General features: G+C 41.0%; 1 long non-coding RNA gene and 1 pseudogene across 1 annotated transcript in view; one reads left to right on the forward strand and one right to left on the reverse strand.

Annotated features, from left to right (window-relative positions):
- The window catches only part of LOC139615097 (proprotein convertase subtilisin/kexin type 6-like), a 33,300-nt pseudogene extending 16,597 nt beyond the window's left edge, over positions 1-16,703 (forward strand).
- A 3,755-nt stretch (positions 16,704-20,458) lies between these two features.
- Positions 20,459-25,533, reverse strand: part of LOC139615140 (uncharacterized) — a 34,972-nt gene continuing 29,897 nt past the window's right edge. Inside the window, exons 3-4 of the long non-coding RNA XR_011687237.1 lie at positions 23,940-24,005; positions 20,459-22,791 (exon numbers count right to left, since the gene is read on the reverse strand). This is a non-coding gene — a long non-coding RNA (uncharacterized lncRNA). The remainder of the gene's footprint in view (positions 22,792-23,939; positions 24,006-25,533) is intronic.

Here is a 25,533-nt window from a genome sequence, read left to right on the forward strand (position 1 = left end):
GTGGTGTTCATCAAGGACCTTGTCACAGTGAGTGTGGGGACCAGGGCTGTGATGGACCAGATGCTGACCACTGTCTCAACTGTGTCCACTTCAGCTCAGGCAGCTTGAAAAGTGGCAGGTAAGAGCTGAGAAAAGGAACAGAGCGTTTTAGCTTCTTTTAGCTCATTGTTTTGGTTTTCCGACCCACAATCCATCTCATCAGTGGCAGTTCTGCAGCTTCTCCAAAAACCCACCGATATTAAGTCTTTTTGTTTCGTGGACTCAGTCAGTGAAGTCCATGTTGTGCTGTCAGCTGACTCTCTGTCTTCCTGTATGTGTGCAGAACCTGTGTGAGCCACTGTCCACTGGGACACTACGAGGACGCGGCATCTCGTCGCTGCAGACGCTGCAATAAAGGCTGCGAGAGATGTGTTGGTTGATCAGCTGGAGACTGTCTCTCCTGTCGAAGAGGCCTTTACCTCAACACACTCAACTCCAGCTGCGTCGACACCTGCCCTACAGGTTACTTTGCTGACGAGAGTAAGCTCTTTTATTAAATATCTGATCATGTACCAGTCGTATAAATCAGAGCTTCACCACTGTTCCTATATATTGTCAGTGCTCCTGCAGATTGGTCGTGGGATGTATTGGGGGTGTGTGGTTATTCATGGTCCCTGTCTGTCTAAATGATAAGGAAAGGAGCCTCAGTGCTTCCTGTCTTATCTCCTTGAGCATAGGAAACATTGGACCTTCCTTTTTGAAAGGATAGGAGAAAATGCTGTCCTGCAACTCCTTGCTGCAGCAACATTTAAAGCGATTTACCTATGGATGTATTGGACTCACATTGTAGTTTAACCCTGGCAGACCCACATTAATATAGAAACAGAGCAGCTGTTTTATGCATGTAACATGATCCAAAACTTATGGAAATCCTTGTCTAAGCTCCAAATCCATAAATATAGATTTATTCTTTTTAAATCTGTCCAGATTTCTAGTTAACAATATCATCATAAAATACTATATGCAAAAATGTCCTAATGACCTCTCCTTCACATCTTTCCTTGACCTCACGGTGTTTTCCATCAAGTTCAAGGAACAGTGGTTAGGAAAGGAAATTGATTAGGAAAGGTTAGGAAATTATTTTGACTTTTCAACTCTGTCCTGTTCTTGGCTTCATGATTCCACTGACTGCCACTTGGTGATAGTAAAGAAAAAGACAGGGAAGAAGACGACTGCTAGTCACCCAACATCATCGGAAAGAAAGCTGGCTTTGTATATTTAATGAGGAAGGAAACACACTCAACGTATTTGTCAGACCTTAAGGACACAGAGTGTTTCTTTGTTAGAATGAATGTAAACATGGTCTCCAGGTGAATGAAGTGTTTGTGCTTGTACAAAGATCATTTTTTTAATGTATGTAAATTCATGTTGAATGTTAAACAGACCCAGCAGTCCAGATATTGCTCCACTACACTGATGCCTGTGTGTGTTCCCTGTGGCAGATCAGAGACATTGTCTGAGGTGTCATGACACCTGTATGAGATGCCTGAGGTATGCAGACAGATGCAGTGCCTGCAGTGAAGGCTACAGGTACGTGAAGACGCAAAGACTGCTGCTTATATCTGAACTTTTGTAATGCAGCTGTGGTTTTTGTTTGCAGTCTGGCCGGGATGACTTTTGTTCCTGAATGCACCAATGGAACCTTTTTCCACCTGGAGGAGATGACATGCAGCCCATGCCACTCCTCCTGTTGGACTTGTACAGGTCAGTGTGTTTGTATGTGCAGAAACCTGAGGTATCCAGACCTGTGGTTTAAATGGTTCAGATACAGGTGTGAGTACATTTTGATCACCTCTGTGTGTGCTCCTGATAATATGTTGTACAGTGATCTGCAGGTTTTGATCTTGAGTTTTGACCCTAAGTGTCAGCACTGCTATTCTGGTACATTCCTCAGTCACATCTTGCATCGATTACTGTAACTCTGTCCTCTCTGGTCTTCCTCACAAACTCCTCCGTAAACTTCAGGTGGTTCAGGATGCAGACTCCTATCCTCCAGCAGCTGCACTGACTCCCTGATAAACTCTGCACTGACTTCATAACTATACTTCTCACTTTCAAGTCACTTCACAGCCTGCACTTTGGTACCTCTCTGATCTACTGCACTTCTGCACACCTGCCTGTACTCACCACCCTGGGGTCTAAATCCCACCTCAAAACACAACTCGTTAAGCTTGCTTATTCTGTTTAGCTCACTAGTGTTTATGCAGATTTATTTTATGCAATTATATTTATTCAAATTTATTTAGTATTGTTGTATTTTATGCATTTAATCTTTTACTGTGTTGTAAGGAATCCTTTAGTCCTTCAGTGCCTTTAAAGGCACCTATAAATAAAATTTCTTCTTCTTATTATTATTATTATTATTATTCTTATTATTATTCTTATTATTCTTATTATTCTTCTTCTTCTTATTATTATTATTATTATTATATCTGTTCCCCAGGACCAGGTAAGGAGGAGTGTATCCAGTGTGCTGAGGGCTTCCTGCAGCAGGAGTGGAGGTGTGTGCAGACCTGTTCTCCTGGCTACTACCCTGCACAGGCAGCAGGAGCCCCTCATAAGATGTGTCACAGGTGAGTGATTCTTAGTCTCACTGATTTAACCCTACATCATAATCCTGCTGCTGGAGTCCCTCCAATCAGCCCTGTACTCTGTCTATAAAAGGAAATGGGATATGTGTTTGTGTTTGTATAGATTTTGCTGATCTCAGCTCTGCTCTGCTGGTTTCATGTCGCTCTGCGTCTCCAGGTGTGAGGAGAACTGTCTGAGCTGCACTGGCCCCGGAACGACCTGCACCAGATGCAGAGAGGGTTACAGTCTGGTCAGCAGGACTTGTATTGTTAATGGTTCATGTAGTAATGGTGAGTTTGAGATTTTGACCCACATCAGCTTCATTCACTACAGATTTTCATGTGACGTAGTGAAGCTTTAGTGATAAGAATGGGGGATCTCAGTTCTCAGCTGCTGTGAATGACCTCCACAGCTACAAGTTCATGTCTCAGCTTTTCTGACTGGAAACTGAACAATTTCCTAATCATGGATTTGATCCACTTCATGTTTATATGATGTCAGCTAGCTATAATGTCACAAGTAAACCACTTAACTTCCTGTGTTTCAAAGCCTCACCAAAATATTTAAAGTTTTTCTTTCTCTTGTTGAGCTATAGAACAATGTTTTTATGAGTACACCCACATGCAAAGGAGGACTGACATGCTGCTGCGGATTTCATGTTATTTTGATAAGAAGTAGGTGATGCTTACAGGCTGACAAATGTTCCTGTGGTCGGGGGGGTTGAGTTATTTTCCTTGGGTATGTATTGTATATACTGGATACAGACCACAACATGTATTAAGTATTTCAAGTATTCTACATTTTTTATTACCTTAAGCACCTTTTCAGTGCTGGACACACAAACATGATTTGCTGGTGGAGGTAAAGAAATATGCTTCATGAAGCTGCAGCAGGAATCAGGAGTAGTATCCACAGCCTAACAGGCAAACAGGCTAACAGGCACATGGTCTACTGTCTGACTGTGGTACACAAACAAATCTGGTTAAATACAGATGTGATACTGGAAGTGTCACAGGGAAGTCAGTCTGTATAAGAGCTAGAATCAGGAAACTTTATGTACAGGTGCGATAAACCAGCTACACCACTGAACTCATCTGGCATAACACGGCTAAAGGCTGGCTGAATTACCTGTCAGCAGTTCCCTCTGAAAAGTGCCAATTCCCAGAAATCTGAGTGTTGAAGGAATTGAAGTGAAACTAAAACTAAAAGCCGGATATGACTCACACTCACACTTGTATTTACAACATTTATACACAAGGCCACAGATCTCAGCCAGGTGTAAATAACATCTGTACATGGAAGAAACGTTGAAAGGTCAGAGAAGCACTTGTTAATACCAGGTGTAAATACAAAGGCCCCACTGATCAGACGTCACCATCCACAGAGCGCATCCATGTATAGATTGCATGTTAATACCAGTAAGTTATGCACTTTTGAATCATGCATAATTCCAGGATTATATTTTCCAGACATTGCTATCAGTTTTCTCAGAAATGAAATTTAAAACAAGGCAGAAATAACTTCTCGTCAGTTGAACAGACAGTGAAGTTCTTGTGCTCAGCCTCCATGGATTTTCAGTATTAAACTGATTCTCTGCTCTGTCAGCTGATGAGGTCTTCTGTGACATGGTCAAGTCCAACCGTCTCTGTGAGAAGAAGCTCTACCGCCAGTTCTGCTGCCGCACCTGCCTGATGAATGGATGAGGAGCCAACCAGACACCTCTTTGTGTCAGGGTTAAACTTATGTTAGCTGCGTCATTTATAAAGAACTAAAATTTCTATTTGTGCTTTTCAACATACTGTAACAGGGCATTAAACTTATCTCACTCTGGAATCAATCTGTGCAGTTGTTTATCTTCTTTCTTTCTTGTTCCCAACATGTGGAACAAATACTCAAACGTCTAAAAGTACGAACCTGCATTATAATGTATGAAGTACTGTTTAAAAACCACTGTTTTTACTCAAACACAGGAGGAATATGGAGTTCATCAGTCTGCCGAAAAATGAATTTTAGAGAGTAAAAACTGGAATCTCTCAATGACATAAGTATTCACACACTTTACTCAAGTCTCCAGTCTTCTTGAGTAAGTCTTATAAACTGGAAGCTGCAGTGAAGAAACTTGATAAATGTTGGAATTATTGTACATAGAAGTTATCTTACATTTGCTTATACTGTTTAAGAGTCATACATATGCCTGTGTGTTTGCTACTATGTAGGATGTTGTGCAAGCTGTTTTTCAGAGACATCAGGAGGACTCTCATGCAGATTCAAGGACGGGGCGCAGAGCGAAACCACACTGAAGAGATAAACATGAAAGTCTTTGAGTTAGAGTAGAGGGATGTTCTGAGAAACTATGCAACTGATAAATTAGCAAGGTCCCAGACCTTGAACACCTGCTAGAAACAAAAACATTCTTACAACGTTTTTAGATAAGGAGTGCAGCCTGTGTGCTCCCCATCCTTTAGAGGCTGCATTTCTCATGTAACTAGGGACCACCCTAAGGAAATAAAAAAGAGGAGACGGCAAGATGTACTCAGAGCGGGTTGGAGAGTGTAACTGAGTACATCTCTGTTCGTTCTCCTCGCGAGTAAAAAGAGCTCTCACTCTGTGTCTTCTCTCTTTGTATTTTTAATAATGTTTTGAGTTGTTTAAACCTGACATTAACTTGGTCCTTCGAGCCGGATACCAATAGACCTGAGGATTCCAGCGGGCGGGGTGGACACCAGGAAAAAAACCGTGGCCACAGTGGACTCCATAGAGTGAGTTTTCTTAAAGACCCTTTCCGGGACTGGGAGATCCGACCCGCTGGCTGGAATCCAACGGTTGACGGTAGTCCAAGAGGGAAAAGACATATCGGTGAGTTACAGTTTTCTTTAAAAAGAAAAGAAAAAAAAAAAAAAGAGAAAAATGGAATGACTGAGGGTCATTGCGCGTTTAGAGAAAAACCCTGAATATCCTAGGCACTGGCAGGTAATTAGGACGACGGAGTCCTGTGACACAGTTAAATTCCGCGTGGGACGGCGGAGTCCCCTGCAAGGCAGTTAAATTCCGCGGGGCGGCGGAGCCCTCTGATGCACTTAAATTCCGTGAGAAAAAGAAACGCAGCGAAAAAACGATAAAAAAAAACTGAATGAGTGATTGTGAGTGTGATTGGAGATAAAATACCACTAGGTGCTTTGTCTCATACCAAAAAGCAAGAATCAAACAGTGGACTTTTGTGGATGCAAAGGCAAGAATTCTCCACTCTAAAAGAGTTGAAGTGAGAATTACCACAGAAGGAAATTTGAATCACTGTCCTGCTTAATTTTCCCAGTGTTTAGAACACCCTAGGTGTTATCACACTGGACTAAAACACATATAAAATGGGAAAAGGAAACAGTAAATATCAATCTAGAGAAGCATTGCAATGCAAAGATTGGAAATATATCGAAATGAAAGATCCGCAAAAGGTAAAGTACCTTGAAAAATGGATTAAAAAATATAACTATAATGGTAAATTGAGTTCTCATAAATTGATTGAATTACAAGAAGCAATTGCAAAAGCTAATAAAAATGAAAAGAAAATGTGCAAAGATGGGTATGAGGATGTTAAATACTGGCTGGAAACAGCACAGAAAAGGGAAGAAGGTGATAGGAAGGCTAAAGGAAAAGAAAGTGCAGAAATAGAAAGAAGCAAACAGATAATGTTTCACAGAAAGGAGGATGATGAAACAACCTCCAGTAGGCGACGTAGGCAGGAAGTAGCTGAGGAAGAGTTTGAGGAAGAAAGCGCAGCAGCAGTAGCAGCGCCGACACAAGGTGGACATGTTATGTTGAGAACAGGATTGTATCTAACCTTACCTCCAAATTACGAGGAGGTCACACCGCAAAGAAAGACCAGAGCCACAACAGAAGAATCCGCCCCATGGTCCAAAACCCTGGGCAAAATATTTAGTCCTAAGTTGCCATCAGCTCCACCCTTGCTACATGTAAATAAGGCAGACACTTACCCAATGATTGAGGTAGCAAATCCTAATGCTGATGAAGGAAATAGAACTATTCTGGTATACAGAACCTGGACGATTGACGATGTAAAAAAGGCTATAGAGGGCGTAACACCCTACAAAGAGGATATACGCCAATTTGTGATTGACATGGAAAATTTGAGAAGGTCATACCATTTAAATGGACAAGAGGTGCAGCAGGTGCGCGAATGTGTACTCCAGCTTCACCGACTTGTTACAAAAAAAAAAATTGGCTTTTTTTCAATTCAATTCAATTCCATTTTATTTGTATAGCGCCAAATCATAATATACATTATCTCAAGGCACTTTACAGGGTAAGGTCAAGACCTTACTTTGTTACAGAATAAACCCAACAGTTCCCACAAAGAGCAAGCGCTTGGCGACAGGGGGGAGGAAAAACTCCCTTTTAACAGGAAGAAACCTCCAACAGAACCGGGCTCAGGGTGGGCGGCCGTCTGCCTCGACCGGTTGGGTTTAGGAGAAGATAGAAAGAGGGGGAGGGGGAGGAGAGGGGAGAGAAGAGAGAGAGAGAGAGAGACCAGGAACAGCTGTGTCGGTAATGGTGTTATCAATAATAATGACGGGTAACAGTGGTTAATAGTAAAGATGAGTAGTGGTGGATCTGGGTCCTGCTGCTCCCGGGGCAGAGATACCTGCAGAATAAGGACAGAGAGAGGGAGAGAGAGGAGAAGCACAAACTACGGGAGAGAAAAAATACAAAGTTAATGGCATGAAGTTATCGAGAGAGAGAGGGGGAGAGAGACAGAAATAGAGAGAGAGCGCCCAGTGAATCATGGGAATCCCCCAGCAGTCTAGCTCTATAGCAGCATAACTAAGGGATGGGTCAGGACATACCTGAGCCAGCCCTAACTATAAGCTTTACTAAACAAGACCGTTTTAAGCCTGATCTTAAAGTTAGAGAGGGTGTCTGCCTCCCGAACCCACACTGGGAGCTGGTTCCACAGGAGAGGAGCCTGATAGCTGAAGGCTCTGCCCCCCCCCATTCTACTCTTACAAACTCTGGGAACCACAAGTTGACCTGCATTTAGAGAGCGAAGTGTCCTATTGGGAAAATAGGGAACTATAAGCTCTCCAAGGTACGATGGTGCCTGACCATTAATGGCTTTGTAGGTGAGGAGGAGGATTTTAAATTCGATTCTAGAGTTTACAGGGAGCCAATGCAGAGAGGCTAACACAGGAGAGATGTGATCTTGTTTCCTAGTTCCTGTCAGTACTCGTGCTGCCGCATTCTGGATCAATTGGAGGCTTTTTACTGAATTTTTGGGACATCCTGACAATAAAGAGTTACAGTAGTCCAGTCTTGAGGTAACAAATGCATGAACTAGTTTTTCAGCATCCTTTAGACATAGAATGGGTCTGATTTTAGCAATATTGCGCAGGTGGAAGAAGGCTGTCCTAGAGACTTGCTTTATATGTGAAGTAAAGGACAAGTCCTGGTCAAAAATGACACCAAGGTTTCTGACTAGCACTGGAGGCCAAGGTGATGTCATCCAAAGTCAGTATATTATCACATAGTGTGTCTCTGAGGTGTTTTGGGCCAATTACAATAACTTCAGTTTTGTCTGAATTTAAGAGTAAGAAATTAGTGGTCATCCAGGTTTTTATGTCCTTAAGACACACCTGAAGCTTGGCTATCTGGTTAGTCTCACCTGGCTTCATGGATAAGTACAGCTGGGTGTCATCTGCGTAACAATGGAAATTCATCTGGCGCCTCCTAATAATGTTTCCCAGAGGGAGCATATATAGACTGAAGAGCATTGGTCCTAGCACAGAACCTTGTGGAACTCCATGACTAACTTCTGTGATGATAGAGGAGTCAGATATGACTTAAACCAGCTTAGTGTGGTTCCTTTGATGCCGACCATATGTTCTAGTCTCTGTAATAAAATCTTATGATCAATGGTGTCAAATGCGGCACTAAGATCTAGTAGGACAAGTACAGAGACAAGTCCATTGTCTGAAGCTATGAGGAGATCATTGGTAACCTTAACCAGAGCTGTTTCTGTGCTATGATGGACTCTAAAACCTGACTGAAAATCTTCAAACCATTCCTGTGCAAATAATCACATAACTGGTTTGCAACAACCTTCTCAAGGATTTTGGAAATAAAGGGGAGGTTGGATATAGGTCTATAATTGGCTAAAACATCAGGATCAAGAGTAGGCTTTTTAAGTAGAGGTTTAATTACTGCAACTTTAAAAGCCTGCGGTACATAACCAGTTGATAAAGATAAGTTAATCAGACTTAATATAGAGGTGTCAATTAAAGGAAAAACTTCTTTGAACAACCTTGTTGGAACGGGGTCAAGAAGACAAGTCGATGGTTTAGATGATGAAACTGTTGAAGTGAGCTCAGGGAGATGTACAGGAGAGAAACAGTCAAAATATAAGCCAGTTACAGTCGACTCTGAGGCTGCTGAACTGGACAGTACATCTGAGCCAGCTGTGGGGAGGAGATGGTGAATTTTTTCTCTAACAGAGACAATTTTATTTGTAAAGAAGCTCATAAAGTCATTACAGCTGAGGGCTAAAGGTATAGATGGGTCAACAGAGCTGTGGCTGTCTGTCAGCCTGGCTACAGTGCTGAACAGAAACCTGGGATTGTTCTTGTTTTCTTCTATCAATGATGAATAATAGGATGTTCTGGCTTTACGGAGGCTTTTTTTTGTATGCCAATAGGCTGTCTTTCTTTCAGGTTAGCAGAACGCCACCTTCTTTCTAGTTTCCTTGAATTTTGCTTTAAAGCTTGTGTTTCTGAGTTGTACCATGGATTGTCAGAGAGACACCTGCTGTAATAGATTTTTTCCCCAGATGCTGTGTAGTCCATGACTGAAAACTCAAATGTTAACAGAGAATGGTCAGATAAAAGAGGGTTTCTGGGAGAAACTGTTAGATATTCAATGTCAATCCCATAAGTCAGAACCAGATCAAGGGTATGGTTAAAAGAGTGAGTGGGTTCATTAACATGCTGAGAGAAGCCAATTGAGTCTAATAATGAATTAAATGCAATACTCAGGCTGTCACTTTCAACATCTACGTGAATGTTAAAATCACCCACCATGATAACTTTATCTGTGCTGAGAGCTAACTCAGATAAAAAGTCTGAGAACTCAGATAAGAACTCAGAGTAACGGGCAGGTGAACGATATACAGTAACTAGTGGGACTGGTTTTTGTGTCTTCCAGTTTGGGTGAGACTGACTAAGAATAAGGCTTTCAAATGAATTATGATTAACCTTAGGCTTAGGATTTATTAGTAAATTGGAGTGATAAATGGCTGCCACCCCTCCTCCTCGGCCTGTGCTTCGAGGGATATGAACGTTAACATGAGTGGGGGGTGTTGATTCATTCAGACTAACATATTCATCCTGCTGCAGCCAGGTTTCAGTCAGACAGAGCAGATCTACATGATGATCAGTTATCAGATCACTGACTAGTAGAGATTTAGATGAGAGTGATCTGATATTTAATAATCCACATTTAATTTTCCTGTTATTTGGTTCTGGACTAACAGTTGTGTTAATTTTTATTAGGTTTTCATGTCTAACTCCTCCTCTGTTCACTTTTGATTTATTATATTTAAATGTAGGTGGTCGGGGGACAGACACAATTTGTAGGGGGTGAATGGCAGGCAACTGCTCTAAGAGAGGCGCAGAGAAGAGTGTAAGACTGCGACTCTGCCTCCTGGTCTCAACTCTGGTTTGTCATGGCTTTGGCTTTCTAATAAACTCAGTGAAGTTTCTAGATAAGAGAGCAGCTCCATCCAGCGTGGGATGTATGCCGTCTCGTCTAATCAGACCAGGTCTTCCCCAGAAAGTCTGCCAGTTATCAACAAAGCCCACATCGTTAGCGGAACACCACCTCGATAACCAGCGGTTGAACGATGACAAGCGGCTGTACATGTCATCGCTGGTCAGGTTGGGTAGGGGCCCAGAGAAAACTACGGAGTCCGACATTGTTTTAGCATAAGTACACACCGACTCCACATTAATCTTAGTGATCTCCGATTGGCGTAATCGGGTGTCATTAGTGCCAACGTGCATTACAATCGTACTGTATTTACGTTTATCCTTCGCCAGCAGCTTCAGATTAGATTCAATGTCGCCCGCTCTGGCCCCAGGAACGCATTTGACTATTTTATATTTTGAATTTTTTTGTATTTTTATTTTTTTTATAGAATGTGTGCCGAGCGGGCTCAGGAGCACACACGCACTCATACAGCACTGACAGCCGGGGTTGAGGGGAGGCAAGCCATCTCAACTCCGCAGGACAAAATGTCACCTGACGACCTGCATGTGACCATGTGGTACAGAAATACACCAGGTCCAGATAGAGATTATGAGAAAAAGCTAAAACAGCTAACTCCCACCAGAGTCACAGTAGATTACGTGTACTCTGACACAAAGCACAACTCTGTAATCGGAGTAACTTTGGGACCTGAAATCCACAAACTTTTAAAAATGTGGACCCCTCCTCACATATGTCTGTATAAAAGCAGAGACTTTGAGTGGAAAGATCTGGGAAAAATGGTACAGGATGGAGAAAAAGCAACTGACTGGATTCCCACATCTGTAAATACGTGGGCCAGTGCAGCAACAGGATTGATAAGAAAATCCTTGTTTTGGACAATACAGGTGCATGAGGGAACACACATGCACACCAAAGACATGTGAGACATATTGTTAACTGAGGAGGAAGAGAAATTGTGACAAGGAGTACCAAATGAACTATGGTCCAAGGGGCCATCTGATGTAGGGTTAATAAAAGGGGCATTACCTGTACAAATAAGACCAAAAACTGAGTACAGACCATGCATTAGGCAATATCCCCTTAAAACAGATGCACAGGAAGGCATTAAACCAGTAATAGAAGACCTCATAAAGGCTGGAGTGATAATTAAATGCGAAGACTCTCCATGTAACACTCCCATCTTCCCAGTTAAGAAGCAAGCTCCATCTACAGGATGGCGCATAGTTCAAGATTTACAAGCAGTAAATAATGCAGTTATTCAAAGAGCTCCATGCGTTCCTGACCCGTACACCTTGCTAAACTCATTAAGACCAGATGCTGTAATAGTGCAGGAATAGTATTGTTCCATCCACTAACACTTAGAGTTCCACATGCGGTTTCTGCACTCCTCCTGCAGACAAACATGACATTTTTGTCACCAGCTAGACATCTATCGTGCATGTCAACATTGCTATCGCAACCTCACCTAACAATTGAGAGATGTACAACCTTAAATCCAGCCACATTGATGCCACTGCCAAATGATGGCACAAAGCATGACTGTCAGGAATTAGCTGAAGCCATGACTAAAAGCAGAAGTGATCTAAAAGACCAACCTTTAGGAAAAGGGGAAGTTCTTTATGTTGATGGATCATCAAAAAAGAACGAACAAGGGAAAACCTTAACAGGCTACGCTGTAGTAACGCAAGATAAAGTATTAAAGGCAGGACAACTACCTTCAAATTACTCAGCACAAGCAGCAGAACTAGTGGCACTAACTGAAGCATGTAAGCTAATGAAAAACAATATAGTAACGATCTATACTGATAGTCAATATGCTTATGCTACAGTGCATACATTTGCTCAATACTGGCAAAACAGAGGAATGGTGACCTCAGTAGGAAAACCTGTGACACATGCTCAGTTGTTAACTGAATTATTACAAGCAGTAAAACTTCCTAAAGAACTAGCAGTATGCAAATGTGCGGCACATACTGGAAATAAAGACCTAGTCTCATTAGGAAATGCATTTGCTGGTAAAACTGCTAAAGAAGCAGCAGAAGGCACCGAAGTGATGAGTTTGGAACAAAATAACTCAATAACAGTTGATGTGCTTAAAGATATGCAACAGTCCACAAAACGAAAAAGATCAATGGATAAAAAATGGTGCTAAACTGACTGACGAGATCTATAATTGACCAGAAAATAAACCCATCCTACCAAAGAATCTATACAAATGGGCAGCGATATTGAGCCATGGTTCTACACGTCTCAACAGGAGGGATGGTAGGACAGATACATTTTTGTAAGGCATGTTAGATATGCGCTAAACATAACTCACAGGGAAATATGAGACCAAAGAGGGGTAAGTTTCCAACACCCCAATATCCGTTCCAAATAATCCATATGGACTTTATTGAACTTAATCAAAGTGAAGGAAAAAAGTTTTGTCTAGTAATAATAGATGCATTCTCCAAATGGATAGAGTTGTTCCCAACTAAACACCCAGATGCTCTAACAGTAGCAAAAGCATTATGTAAGGACATAATTCCTCGCTATGGCATACCGGAAAAAATTTACAGCGATAATGGAACACACTTTGTAAATCAAATAATAAAAAGGATAGGTGTAATGTTCCTCATAGACTTAAAAAACCAGTGTGCTTATCATCCACAAAGTGCAGGTCTAGTAGAAAGAATGAATGGAACAATAAAAAATAGATTAAAAAAGTGCATTGAGGAAACTGGCAGACCATGGACGGGCTGTTTGGATTTAGTGAAACTGTACATAAACATTACCAGCACTACTGGTCTGACCCCATATGAAACTCTGGACGACCCTACAGATTGCCTCAGTTTAAGAATGAATGGGAAACTGATGATGAAACAAATCTTGCAGACTATATGAGAAAAATATTAGAGAGACAGAAGAAAGACAACACTGATGACGTTCCCTCTGTCTCCCAGCAGGACACCCAATTAGTGGAACCAGGAGACTGGGTTCTAATAAAGAGCATCAAGAAGAAACATTGGTACTCTCCCAAATGGGAAGGACCTTACCAGGTATTGCTAACAACTCCTACTGCAGTTAAAATAGCGGAAAGAGGTACCTGGATACATCTAACACACTGTAAGAGAGTCATCTCAGCTGAAGATTCCGATAGGGGAGGTGAGCAAGAGTCTGATAATAGGGTGGTGTCAGATGTGTAGAGTCTGGTAAGACCTGAAAGTCAGTGAAAATTTTCCAAGACACCAAACCAAGTAGAGGATAACCCTTTAGCTGAAATGGCTCCAAGATGGCTAAAACAGTCTATCTGTTGTTGGATAACAACTGTGTTTTTTATCCTGACCTTTTTACTGGTATGGTACCTCTGGGAGCCACCCAAACAAAATCAAGCTGCCAATCACACCAATCGTGTTAAAAGAAGTAATGCTCCGGGATGGAATGGAATTCCATGGATAATATCCTGGACATATAATAACTCGATCACTATTACAATACCTCCCAATACAACCACTGCTGTAGATATTCCTATAAAAGCGTTAAAAGGGTTTCGGGGCACTGTAACACAAACGTTCTGCAACCTGGTTGTCTGGTAACGACCCGACTTACATAGACGCGATAGGAGTTCCACATGGAGTACCTGACAGGTACAAATTGGCTGATCAAATTGCAGCAGGGTTCGAATCTTTTATCTGTTGGTGGTGTACGATTAACAAGAACGTTGACAGAATCAACTACATCCACTACAATGTTCAGAAACTTGGAAATTGGACTCAAAGCGGTTTTGAGGCCGTTCATGGACAATTGTCAGCAACGTCACTCATGTCTTTCCAAAACAGAATAACTATGGATATGTTACTTGCTGAAAAAGGAGGCATTTGTGCGATGTTTGGTGAACAGTGTTGTTCATTTATACCAAACAACACCGCTGCTGATGGCAGCCTGACAAAGGCCATTGCGGGCTTACGCACTCTTAATAGCAAGATGAAAGAGCATTCCGGTGTCGACACCACGATGTGGGAGTCATGGATGGATGCCTTTGGAAAGTATTGAGTGTTAATTTCCTCAATTTTAGTATCATTGGCTGTGTTTGCAGCAATTCTGACATTGTGTGGTTGTTGTTGTATTCCTTGTTTGCGTTCTCTGCTTAACTGTCTCATTACCACAGCTATATCACCTATGGAACAACGTGTGGCGCAGCTGTATCCCCTGCTAGGTACAGACCATGACTCCGGAGAGGACAAAGATGACTCCATGCATCTTCCTGATCTCTTTCCCGATCCAGGAGATTATGAGTAAAACCGTCATTTGCATGCAACATTTTCCTCTGAGTGTAAATGTATTTGTTCTTATAACAATGACCTTACAGCTGAAAATCTAAGTGAAGTGGCTGAAAATAAGTGATATGAGAATTTAAGCAAATATATGATAAACAGGAGGGAAATGTTGGAATTATTGCACATAGAAGTTATCTTACATTTGCTTATACTGTTTAAAAGTCATACATATGCCTGTGTGTGTGCTACTATGTAGGATGTTGTGCAAGCTGTTTTTCAGAGACATCAGGAGGACTCTCATGCAGATTCAAGGACGGGGCACAAAGCGAAACCACACTGAAGAGATAAACATGAAAGTCTTTGAGTTAGAGTAGAGGGATGTTCTGAGAAACTATGCAACTGATAAATTAGCAAGGTCCCAGACCTTGAACACCTGCTAGAAACAAAAACATTCTTACAACGTTTTTAGATAAGGAGTGCAGCCTGTGTGCTCCCCATCCTTTAGAGGCTGCATTTCTCATGTAACTAGGGACCACCCTAAGGAAATAAAAAAGAGGAGACGGCAAGATGTACTCAGAGCGGGTTGGAGAGTGTAACTGAGTACATCTCTGTCCGTTCTCCTCACGAGTAAAAAGAGCTCTCACTCTGTGTCTTCTCTCTTTGTATTTTTAATAATGTTTTGAGTTGTTTAAACCTGACAATAACCAAACTGAATTAATCCAGATTTACAGGCAGATGATGACCAGCAGACAGGAACACAAGCAGGTGTGGCCGGAGCACGGCTTACTCCTCCTCACAGTGGGGCGCTGTGTCACCCTGTGGCACTGATTTGTGGGCGGGGAGCGCACCTTTATATATAGGGGCCTGGGTACACCTGGCGCACTCTCTCTCTTCCTGTTCCGCTCGTCCGTGGTGGTGGCTGGGGCCTGGAGTGGCGTGGTGAAGCCGTGTGGCGTGCTGGCACCAGAGCGTCTTCAGCGTTTTGCCATAATAACGCACGCTCTGCCCTTCAGCGCAGTGTAGCGTGCCCAGCATCAGTGCGTCTTTGGCGTGTCGCCAGAACGATGCGCGCTCTCCTTCGGCGCACTGGTAAGGGGCATTGGCGCACACTGCTGCTTTCTCTCCCACTCACGTGTTGACTATTTGGTGATATGGCTGTTTCTGCTACAGTGTGGCGGACTGCTGGAGTCACGGGGCTGAGCTGCCCCGCTGGGGGCCGGTCGGCGTTGTGGCGCGGTCTCCACGTGGTAAGTCGGCGTTGTCCGCCTCTCGTTTCAGCCTGTTATGCTGCTCCCGACTGATTGTTTTGTCCTGCTCTGTTGTCCTAGACCTCTCGGCGCTCTGTAATGCCCTGCTGGTGAGGCCCAGAAACTATTAAAGCCACCATTTCCTGGACCCACTGCTGTTTTGGCTGCGTTGGTTCACCCACTGCTGTTTTGGCTGCGTTTGGTTCACCCTGACTGTTTTGGCTCACTGAAGCCGTTTTGACTCTTCAGCTCTTCTGAGCTGTGGGGAAGTGACGTACTAAGGCTCTTCACAGAGCTGGTGTCAGGGCCTATTGCTGTTTTTAAGGATTCTGTTTAGTTCATTAATCAACCTTGAAAAGATTTATTTTGTATTCATTTGTTTAATTTGTTGAACATTATTGACTGTTTGTTTGTTGTTTAAGGAACATTATTTACCTTTGTTTGATGGTTTGTTTCGTTGTTTTTAATTACTTAAAGTAGTGTGTGTGTAAGTGTTAGATAGCAATTAAGGGCCATATTAACTGGGAGGCCAGTTTTATAACTTGCTTTCTTGTCTTTGTGGACAGGTGCGGAGGGCCAGGCGGCGACCCAATTCCTGGTGGTGGTATTTTCTTCACGAACCCCTTGCGGGTGTGTGTGTTTGCAGTGTCACGGGTGTTTTTGGTTAGTTATTCCTCCCCCTTGATTTGATTTTGGGCCGCCGTAGCCTCCACAGCCCTGTTCATTCTGCTCTGTGGCCCCAGTACGTAATTACGAGCCAGTATTGTTCAAGTGATATTTTAATTGGTTGTAAAATAAACTATTTTTCTACTTTTCTAAATACGTCTCTGCCTGTGGTATACGGACCTGTGTAGACCTGTGTATAGTAAATTTAACCATCTAACATCTATCCATCTCATAAACTATCTCCTGGGGCGAAACTCCCCAGGTGGCGTTGTCGGTACACCCTTTCCCACCCCTCCACTCGCCACACAGGTAACAGTAAATACTTAGAAAACACACAGAAGAACAGAGGCTGGAGCATGAGCAGATGATCTGGCACTGTCTGGATAGTGCTGGTAATGAAGGACCTGGGTTCAGGAGTGTGAGTGGGAGGAGGAGGCACAAATGATTGAAGAGAAGACACAAGATGTGTCAGGAGCCACATCCTTTGGTGGATGCCTTCGAAGCCGTTGTAGACCACCAAGGCTGAACTGAAATGACCTATGGAGGATTCCTGCTTTGGGTCCACAACTGTTTCCACCCTTACCGTTCACCACATCACAAAGCCCCACTCCTGTTGCCTAGCAACCTTGACTGCTCAGGTTGTGGTTGTGCCATGTCTTTCTGACAAGTTAAATGACAGAGCCAGAAATTTTCATTGTGTTGTTACATCACTGCCGACATGTTATGTATGAGCTGATAAAGTAAGTTGTGAACTGCTCATTGTGACTGTACTGTGGAGGCAGAGAGAGAATGGCACATTAATGGACAGAAATTAACAGTAACAGTAAATTAAGATATGAATGTGTTGTTGAGTTTGCTGCAGTTTCAATTCATTAGCACAGACAATATGGTTTTATAATATCAGATGAGAAGTTGACTAACTGTCAGCTTCAGTCAGCAGATACTCAACACACTGAGAAAGGTAACTAGCGTGAGACTTGCCAGAACCTCACAGCATCTCATCACATCAGACTGATGTAGACTATCACAGCAGGCTAATGATAAGCAGTCAGCCTGTGTTTTCTAGCTTTCCCATTCAACTTGTTACCATTAAAATACAGTCCAGCTGTTCATGAGCTGTTGTGAAGTAGAATAATGTGTACGTGTTTCACTCAGATACATTTGGACAAAATTTGGTTTGGCAAGTCAACAGCTGCCTTGCTGTTTCACTGGATCCCTCTTAACTGCTGCAGCTGTCAGGCTGATGTTCACTTTCAGGAAGTCTCTTTTTTTTTTTTTTTTTTTTTTTCCCCAGACCCCCATTTGTCTTGTATTGGAGTTCACTGACGCCACCATTTAGTGAAAGTCAGTGCGCCATAAAGCAGACTACACACAAAGCTGTGGGGTGGGTTTGGGAGTTTTGGAGCAAACCATATGAACTTTTAGCCATTTTTCTAAAGATGGTGGTCAACTTAAAGCAGATAAGTATTGGCATGGGTACCGACTCCGCTCCGGCACGGCGGCATTAACAAAATAAAACATCCGGTTATTTTTCAAAATAAAATACACTGTGTTCACAGCAGATCATATTTCTCTGCATTACCACCTTGAAAATGTCATATTAGGTGGAGGTAGGCCTGAAGTCAACAGGTCAGAGGTTTTCAGACATTTCATCACGTTGACATCATGAACGAAGAGCGCTGATTGTGGAGGTCAAAATTCACAACGTAATCTATGACCCATCACATCCCTTTTCTTTCCTTCTACGCCTCTCGATGGAAATAGTTTTATGGTTCTCTTTATAGAAGCTACATTCTGCTATATCGCACTATTATGTATGAATTCGTGAGCTCTCATGGGTCCTCGTCATTCCCAGTGGGTGTTGACAGATGGCAGGGCATGGAGCGAAAAGTTCAATAAAAAAGACAAAAAAATTTAGAAAGTATGTTTTATCCGATTACTCGATTAATCGAATAAATTTTCTTTGTTACATAAAAACTACAGTTCTCTTAGTCTGTGGCGTTTCTTAAATATACACCTATGTGTTTGATAGTTTCCTACAACTTATTAAAATGAAACCTAGTTAATTTCTGAGTTGTATTCCTTGTACTGCGCTTCTCAAACAGCTGTTGTAGACCACTGTGGCCAGCTGTGGTCATAGGAATTATTACGATGTTACCATTTCTCAGCTTTCGCGCGACAGTCTTTTCTCAGTAGTTAGTTTTTATACAGCCTAATATTCATTTTTATATCCACTTTGGGGCGGACGCGCAAGAGAAAAAACACCACATTTCATGCAGTTACCAGCCAGAACGGAAACAAGCCGTGCAATATTTGTTAATAGGCATCAGATTTTGAACTGTTCAAATATCTGTAGCAATTAGTACACATTGCACTTTACAAACACCAGATCTTATCATGGATTTGTTTTTCTATTGGTAATTTTCTATTTTATTTTTCTCTCCTAGGAACAACTACTTAATCATCTTTTCTATTTTATTGTTGTGCTTTCATCTAGATGAGCAGTCCTGCATATGGACTATTTGCTCCTGCTCTTTGGGGTTTTTTTTCACATCGCTTTGGCAACAAATAGAAAGCCACATCCAATGGTTTAGGTCTCTTGGCAGGAACAGGACTTGCTGCAGGAAAGCGCCTCTTCCCTCTGCCCCTGGCGAAAATACCTGGAAATGACCTATAGAAAATAAAAAAATAAAACATAAACTACAACCTCATCTATTTTGTGATAACATTAGAAGATTATTATTATCAAGTCTTACTGTGCTTTTCTTTCATTTCATAATTAATTTAACATGAGCCTTAAAGGCAGAGTCTGGAGGTTTTTGCTCAAAAATGAACGGCAGACTTGCCCTCTTAATTAACACCTATGGGCTTCTAGTCCTGTGTGGAAGTGACTCCCCCCCACCCCCCACATGTTTTGGTCTTTTGCTTTGTTTTGTTGTGCACCACTGAGTCCGAGAGAGGAGGGGGGTCAGTTTGAATATTGTGTTTACAAACAGCAACGGACAAAACTCCAGACTCGACCTTTAAGTGGCTGATGTTATACATTAAAATAACAAACTTCTCCTCACCTGGTCATTTCCATTTGAATTGAATCTGTACGTCTCTGTTCTCTGTAGGATTGTAGCCAAGAATATGTATTAAACATCAATACATCTACAATGTAAAGGTAAAATAAGCCATATGCACATGAATTAAAGTTTAATACTAAACCTCATATGTTGATTTGTGACACCACCACTGGGTGCGCCCTGTTGACCAGACGAACTGAGTAAATGTAATAAGTGGCGGGCTGACTGCAAAATATTATCCCCATGATTGTCCTGTCATCACAAACAACACAGAAAAAGTAAGAGGGGTATTACAAACCAGTAACAATTTTATACAAGTAATACAACAAAATAATCTCTCAATAGGAAAAGACACAAATTCAGATAAATCTTATTAAACATGCTTAATTATGCCTGAAATAATCTCTCTTCAACTCTCAACACGACAAACATAAAATAAAAACCTCCGGAATTACATGATAATGCAGCAGAAACACTTCTGTATTAGAAAATCAACAACAATAATAACAAATAATTTGTCCCGTTAAGTGAGAACGAACTCGAATCTGGGCCACTGCAGGAAACCCTGGTGATACCGACTCTACCAGGTGAGCTACCTGAGTGACCCCACGTCACAGCATGGAGTTCTTGACGGGCCGGGCTTGACAGATCAAACCGACCGGACTGGTTCTAAACGTCGGGTCCGAATATCAACACCCGCGGTTCGGGCTGATGTATGCAGCGTCTGGTGGGCAGGTTGAGCCATTTACAGGTAAAGCAGGGGGAGTAGGCCAGCTACAAGCAACATTTGTGCAACGACCCCAATCTGCCCCCCCCCCCCCCCCGTGTTCTATGCGTTCTATGACTAATGGTGCGTTCAAGTTGTACACGAATGTCGGAAATTCCTATGTTCAAAGTCGGGGCGCTAGTTAAACCCCAAATTAGTACACAAAAATAACTGCTTGATCAAAATTCCCATCTGCTCCCCTGGGCTAAAGTGCTGTCAGTCATCAATCTCGCTGCCCCAAAACCAAAAGTATGCTCACATACCGTTAGCTAATAAGACCTAAGACCACCTCATTAAAAGTTAAGTGTAGATATTGTTCAATAAATCCGGTTAATGTGCAACGTGTCGATTAACATCTGTTACTCAATTTTACAAACATATAAAGCAAATAGAGTAAACATACTCACCGAAATGCCATCACTGGTGTTGGACATAGCGCCTGTGTCAGTGTCACATGACCAGTGGAGCGTAACCTGATTGGCTGGACGTTGGATGAATTGAGACAGGGATCGATTGCTTCTCCTTAGTGACCCGGATGTTAACTCTGTAACTTTTTACACTGAATTTTTTGCGACTGAAGTTTTTGTGACTGAATTTTTCGAGACATTGAATTTTTTTACACTGAATTTTATATTTAGATTGAATTTTTTGCGACTGAATTTTTTGAGATGCTGAATTTTTTTACACTGATTTTTTTTTAGATGTTGAATTTTTTTTATGTCGAATTTTAAAAAACGGAATATTTTGAGACATCACATTTTTTTTACACTGAATTTATTTCAACATTGAAAAAGATCAGAGGTGAAAAAAAAGATGAGTGCTTGAAATTTGATGGTTTTTAAAATTCAAAGTCTGATTTCGATGCTGAAAAAAATCAGTGTTAGAAATTCATATTCAAACTCTGATGGCACAGAAAAACTTCCAAACTTCCAAAAACTTCCATACTTAGAGGTTCAGAAAAAGACACTTCAATGAATGTAGATACAATATGTTGTAGAAATCATTGAGAAAAAAAATGCTCCAATAACAACATAAGGAATAGTATACAGACTGTAACTCTGGAGTATTCTTGTAATTTCTGTTCAGAAGAAGATGAAACAATTTTTCATTTATTTTATCATTGTATGAGAAGAAAAAACTGGACAATGAATCCAATTTCAGGACTGAGACATTTTTCACATATCTTAAAGAAGTCCTGAACAAAGATGTTGTTTTTTGTGATTTTACTGAGAAATTCCACATTGATAAAAAGAAGTGGACAGACTCTAAACCAAACTTCAGTCACTTTCTGCAGGAACTGCAACAATATGGCTCTGCTTCAAAAGACTGAAGAATAAGAAGGCAATGAGAACAAACAAATGAGTTAGATCATTTTGTTTTGGACCCATTAAACTTAATTTAACTGTATTTATTTTTATTTATGCCCCTGGAATGAACAGTGCTGTGTGTAAATATTAATATTCAAATAAAGACTAACCACCATGCATCACCTCAAGTAGGTGCATAAAGTTTTTTTTTTCTCAAATGATTTACTATTGAAAACATTTCCCATTTCATCTTAACAAGTAAACACTGAACATGGAGGGAACAATCCAGCAGATCATGGCAGTACACAGAAGAATGAGAGAAAACATACAAAATAAAATGAGAAATTAATGCAACACATAAATAAAGACAATGAAATAATTAAGGCTTTACAAGTAGCTACTGTGTTTTTATTGCCTTAGTTCATGTAATGAATCAATACAGTGTCTGAATAAAACTCTGAGCTGTGTGTGTGTATTTTCTTTTTAGTCCATTTACACTGGTGGGTGTAGTATTTTCCAAATGTTTTTTCTTCTTTTTCTTTTTTCTAAATGAACAGTTGAACCAGTCAGCATCTATAAGGAAATATATATTTCTGTATATATCTATATCTAACCAAAATAATTTAATATACAAGTATTCATAAAACAATACTCTAACAGTACTTTCAGCTTTGTTATTGCAAAAGATGCACTTTCTATCAAGTTGGTCCCTGAATCTTCACAGTGTCTGGTTCACAGGAAAAAAATTCTAATTTTGTTGATGACTCAAGTTTTCTTATTATGATTCCAAACTGACTCACATTAATATTAGAGTTCCACAACAGTTTGGCAGGATGAGTCATGAACCTCTGGTAAATTCTCATCAGACATGGCGTCTGTTGAAAAACAGTGTGGGTAAGAATCAGCCCACTCCAGCATATGACCTTTTGGGGGTGGGGGCGTTTGCTCTGTAGCGTCTGACCGCTGTTGAAGAGACATTGATCTGTTGAGTGGCTGGTTGCTCCGACGACTCGTTATCATCCCTGTGTGGTGATGCTTACTGCTTCAGCTCTTCCATTTCCACAGTGGTTGCTGGCCCCGCTGGTGGTGGTTTGTCTGTTTGACAGTAACACAGAAAAAACCCCACATAACAACACTTAGCAACACACTGGCAGTGTTCAACTGCACATACTACACTATAGTCAATCATTCAGCCTCATGCTCCTTCTCCTCCACTGTGTTCCTCTAATGAATGTGGTCTGTCATTACCATCCCTGCACACAGACAGTCTCAGTCCAGAGTGTTCTGTGGTTCCCTGATGGTGGAACCAGCTCCCGAAGTCTATCAGAGCAGGGGCATCCCTCTCTATCTTCAATACCCTGTTGACTTCCTCCTCTCCTAACACCTCTAAAACCCTAACATGTCTAACTAGCTCTGACTCTCAGTTCACTTCTTTACCTGATCTCTGATGAAGCTTTACTGATGTCCATCACCAGATGACCAAATGTAAACTTAGTTCATCTTCAACAAAGGCAAGCGTTTGAGCATGTCTTGGATTTAATGACTTTATAATTAGCATTTTGAACACTTAATATGTAGGATTATTACTAGAGATGCGCCGATTACTTTTTTTTCCTGCTGATACAGATCATCTATGAGTGAAATCAGCTGATCCACAGCTGATACATGAGAATACACAGCGTACTACATGAGAATACACAGCGTACTACATAAGCGTACAAAGTGTACTACATGTGAGTACAGTCTGTCACATCCAGTTCCACTGCCTAAAGCCATATTTTTTGCTTCTTGTTCATCTTTATATCTGCTTCCTGTTTTATTTTGTATTTACTCACCTTGTCTCTCTTTGCAGAGACTTGTTTGATCACCTGCCCCCCCCAATGTGCTACACCTTTGTCTCGTTGTCTACCCCTGTGTGTATTTAGTTCGCCCTGTCTCCACATGTCCTTTGCCAGTTTGTCTTTGTACCTCAGTGTCAAGACTTCCAGTGTTGGATGTTCTTGCCCTCCAGTGTTTTTGACCTTGCTACCTGTTTTTGATGGATTTCCTTCAGAAGCTGAGGTGTCTGACATTTTACTGCTTCATGTACGTGTCCAGCCTGTCCTCCCTACAGCAGTGGCTTTATTACAATATTATGAGAACAAATTGTTGACTATGAGCAGCGGTTTTAAAATCTATGTGTTCTGCAGTGTAAGAGATAAAATATGAAGCACAGTGGTGAATCATCTTGAGAAGTCACTCACCAGCTTCTGTTGACGTGGTTGTGATGTTCTGGTCCTTGGGGTCATTGTAATTGTCCCTTGGGTGATCTGTTAAATATGCAATGACACAAAAGTTTTCAGTTTTGTTATGCCTCTGCCAGTAACGGCCATGGCCGCAGGCATTATGTTATCAGCTTGTCTGTCTGTCTGTCTCTCTCATTCTTGTGAACTCAGAGGGGATTTCATTAGATTTGGCACAAACATTCATTTGGACTCAAAGATAAACTGATGAGTATTTGGTGGTCAAAGTTCAGTGTAACTTAATAAAGCATGTTTGTGGCCATAGCTCAAGAATACTTATGTCAATTATGATAAAATTTAACATAAATGCCTAATATGATAAAATGATGAAGTGATGACATCAAATGGTCAAAGGTCAGTCATATTCTCATGAAAGCGGTATCTCAGGAACACCTTAAGAGAATTTCTTCAAAGTTGGTATAAACGTCAACTTGGACTCAACTCAGAATTGACTGGATTATAACAGAATTTCACAAAACTGTCTAATAGGATAAAATGATGACATTCCAAGGAGTCTGCATATCAGAGGACCTGACATGGAGCCTGAATACCTCAAACTTGGTCAAGATGGCCTGGCAGCGCTTCTTTTTTTCTGAGGACCCTCAAGTGCAATGGACTCCCCCAGAAAATGCTGATAAACTTAAAATCCCTTTGGATGAGGCAATGACCTGCAATTTGACTGTTTTTTGTTTCTCTTGAACTTACATACTGATACTGAAGACATACAGCAGAACAAGAACAGCAAAGCTGAACAAAGGTAAGGTCAGGTAAAATAAATTTTATATCACAAAGTTTTATTTGTGATATAAAATGTATATTTGTCTAAGTATCTACTTTGTGTAGATTCTGCTCCTCAGAAATATTTGAAATCTCTTATACTTTTTATATTTTATTTTGCATATTCTGTTTGCAGGGTGCATTTAAAAATTGTATTTAATTTTCAATGTTTTTAAATTTTAATTATTTTTTAAGTTTTCATGGATTGGTGCCACCATATCTTGCAGATCTTTTAATCTTTCACACGCCAACCAGAGCTTTGAGGTCATCGAACCAACTTTTATTACGTTTTATTACATGTTCATGTAAATTAACTTTTAAATGTTTTATTGTTTTACGGTTTTCTTGCTGCTTTTAATTTAGTGTTACATTTGTTTATGTATTGTCTGTACAGCACTTTAGTCAACTGAGGTTGTTTTAAATGTGCTATATAAATAAATAAAATGGAAAATGGAAACAGAACATTCAATTCAAATTTTCATAGTCAGTCCAGAATCCTAAGGGAATGTTAGGTGTGAGGAAATGTTTGAACTCAACAGAAATATCTAAAGACCCTTCGATGATAAACTCAACATTAAGAATAATTTAGATAAATGTTAATCTCATTTGAATTTGTGGTCTCAAAGAGACATCTCTATTATTGGTCGAATCTTATTCACAAAAATGGAGTGCATCTCAACATTCATTTATCCAGCATACTCAATATCACTTCAAATACTGTAATAAAAGCCATAAACCAAGCTAACTTTTCATTATATTTGGAAAAGAAAGACGCACA

This window comes from Trachinotus anak, unplaced genomic scaffold (genome assembly GCF_046630095.1).
Source record: "Trachinotus anak isolate AG129_WGS33_773 ecotype Australia unplaced genomic scaffold, CSIRO_AGI_Tana_v1 ptg000042l, whole genome shotgun sequence".
Taxonomy (NCBI): domain Eukaryota; kingdom Metazoa; phylum Chordata; class Actinopteri; order Carangiformes; family Carangidae; genus Trachinotus; species Trachinotus anak.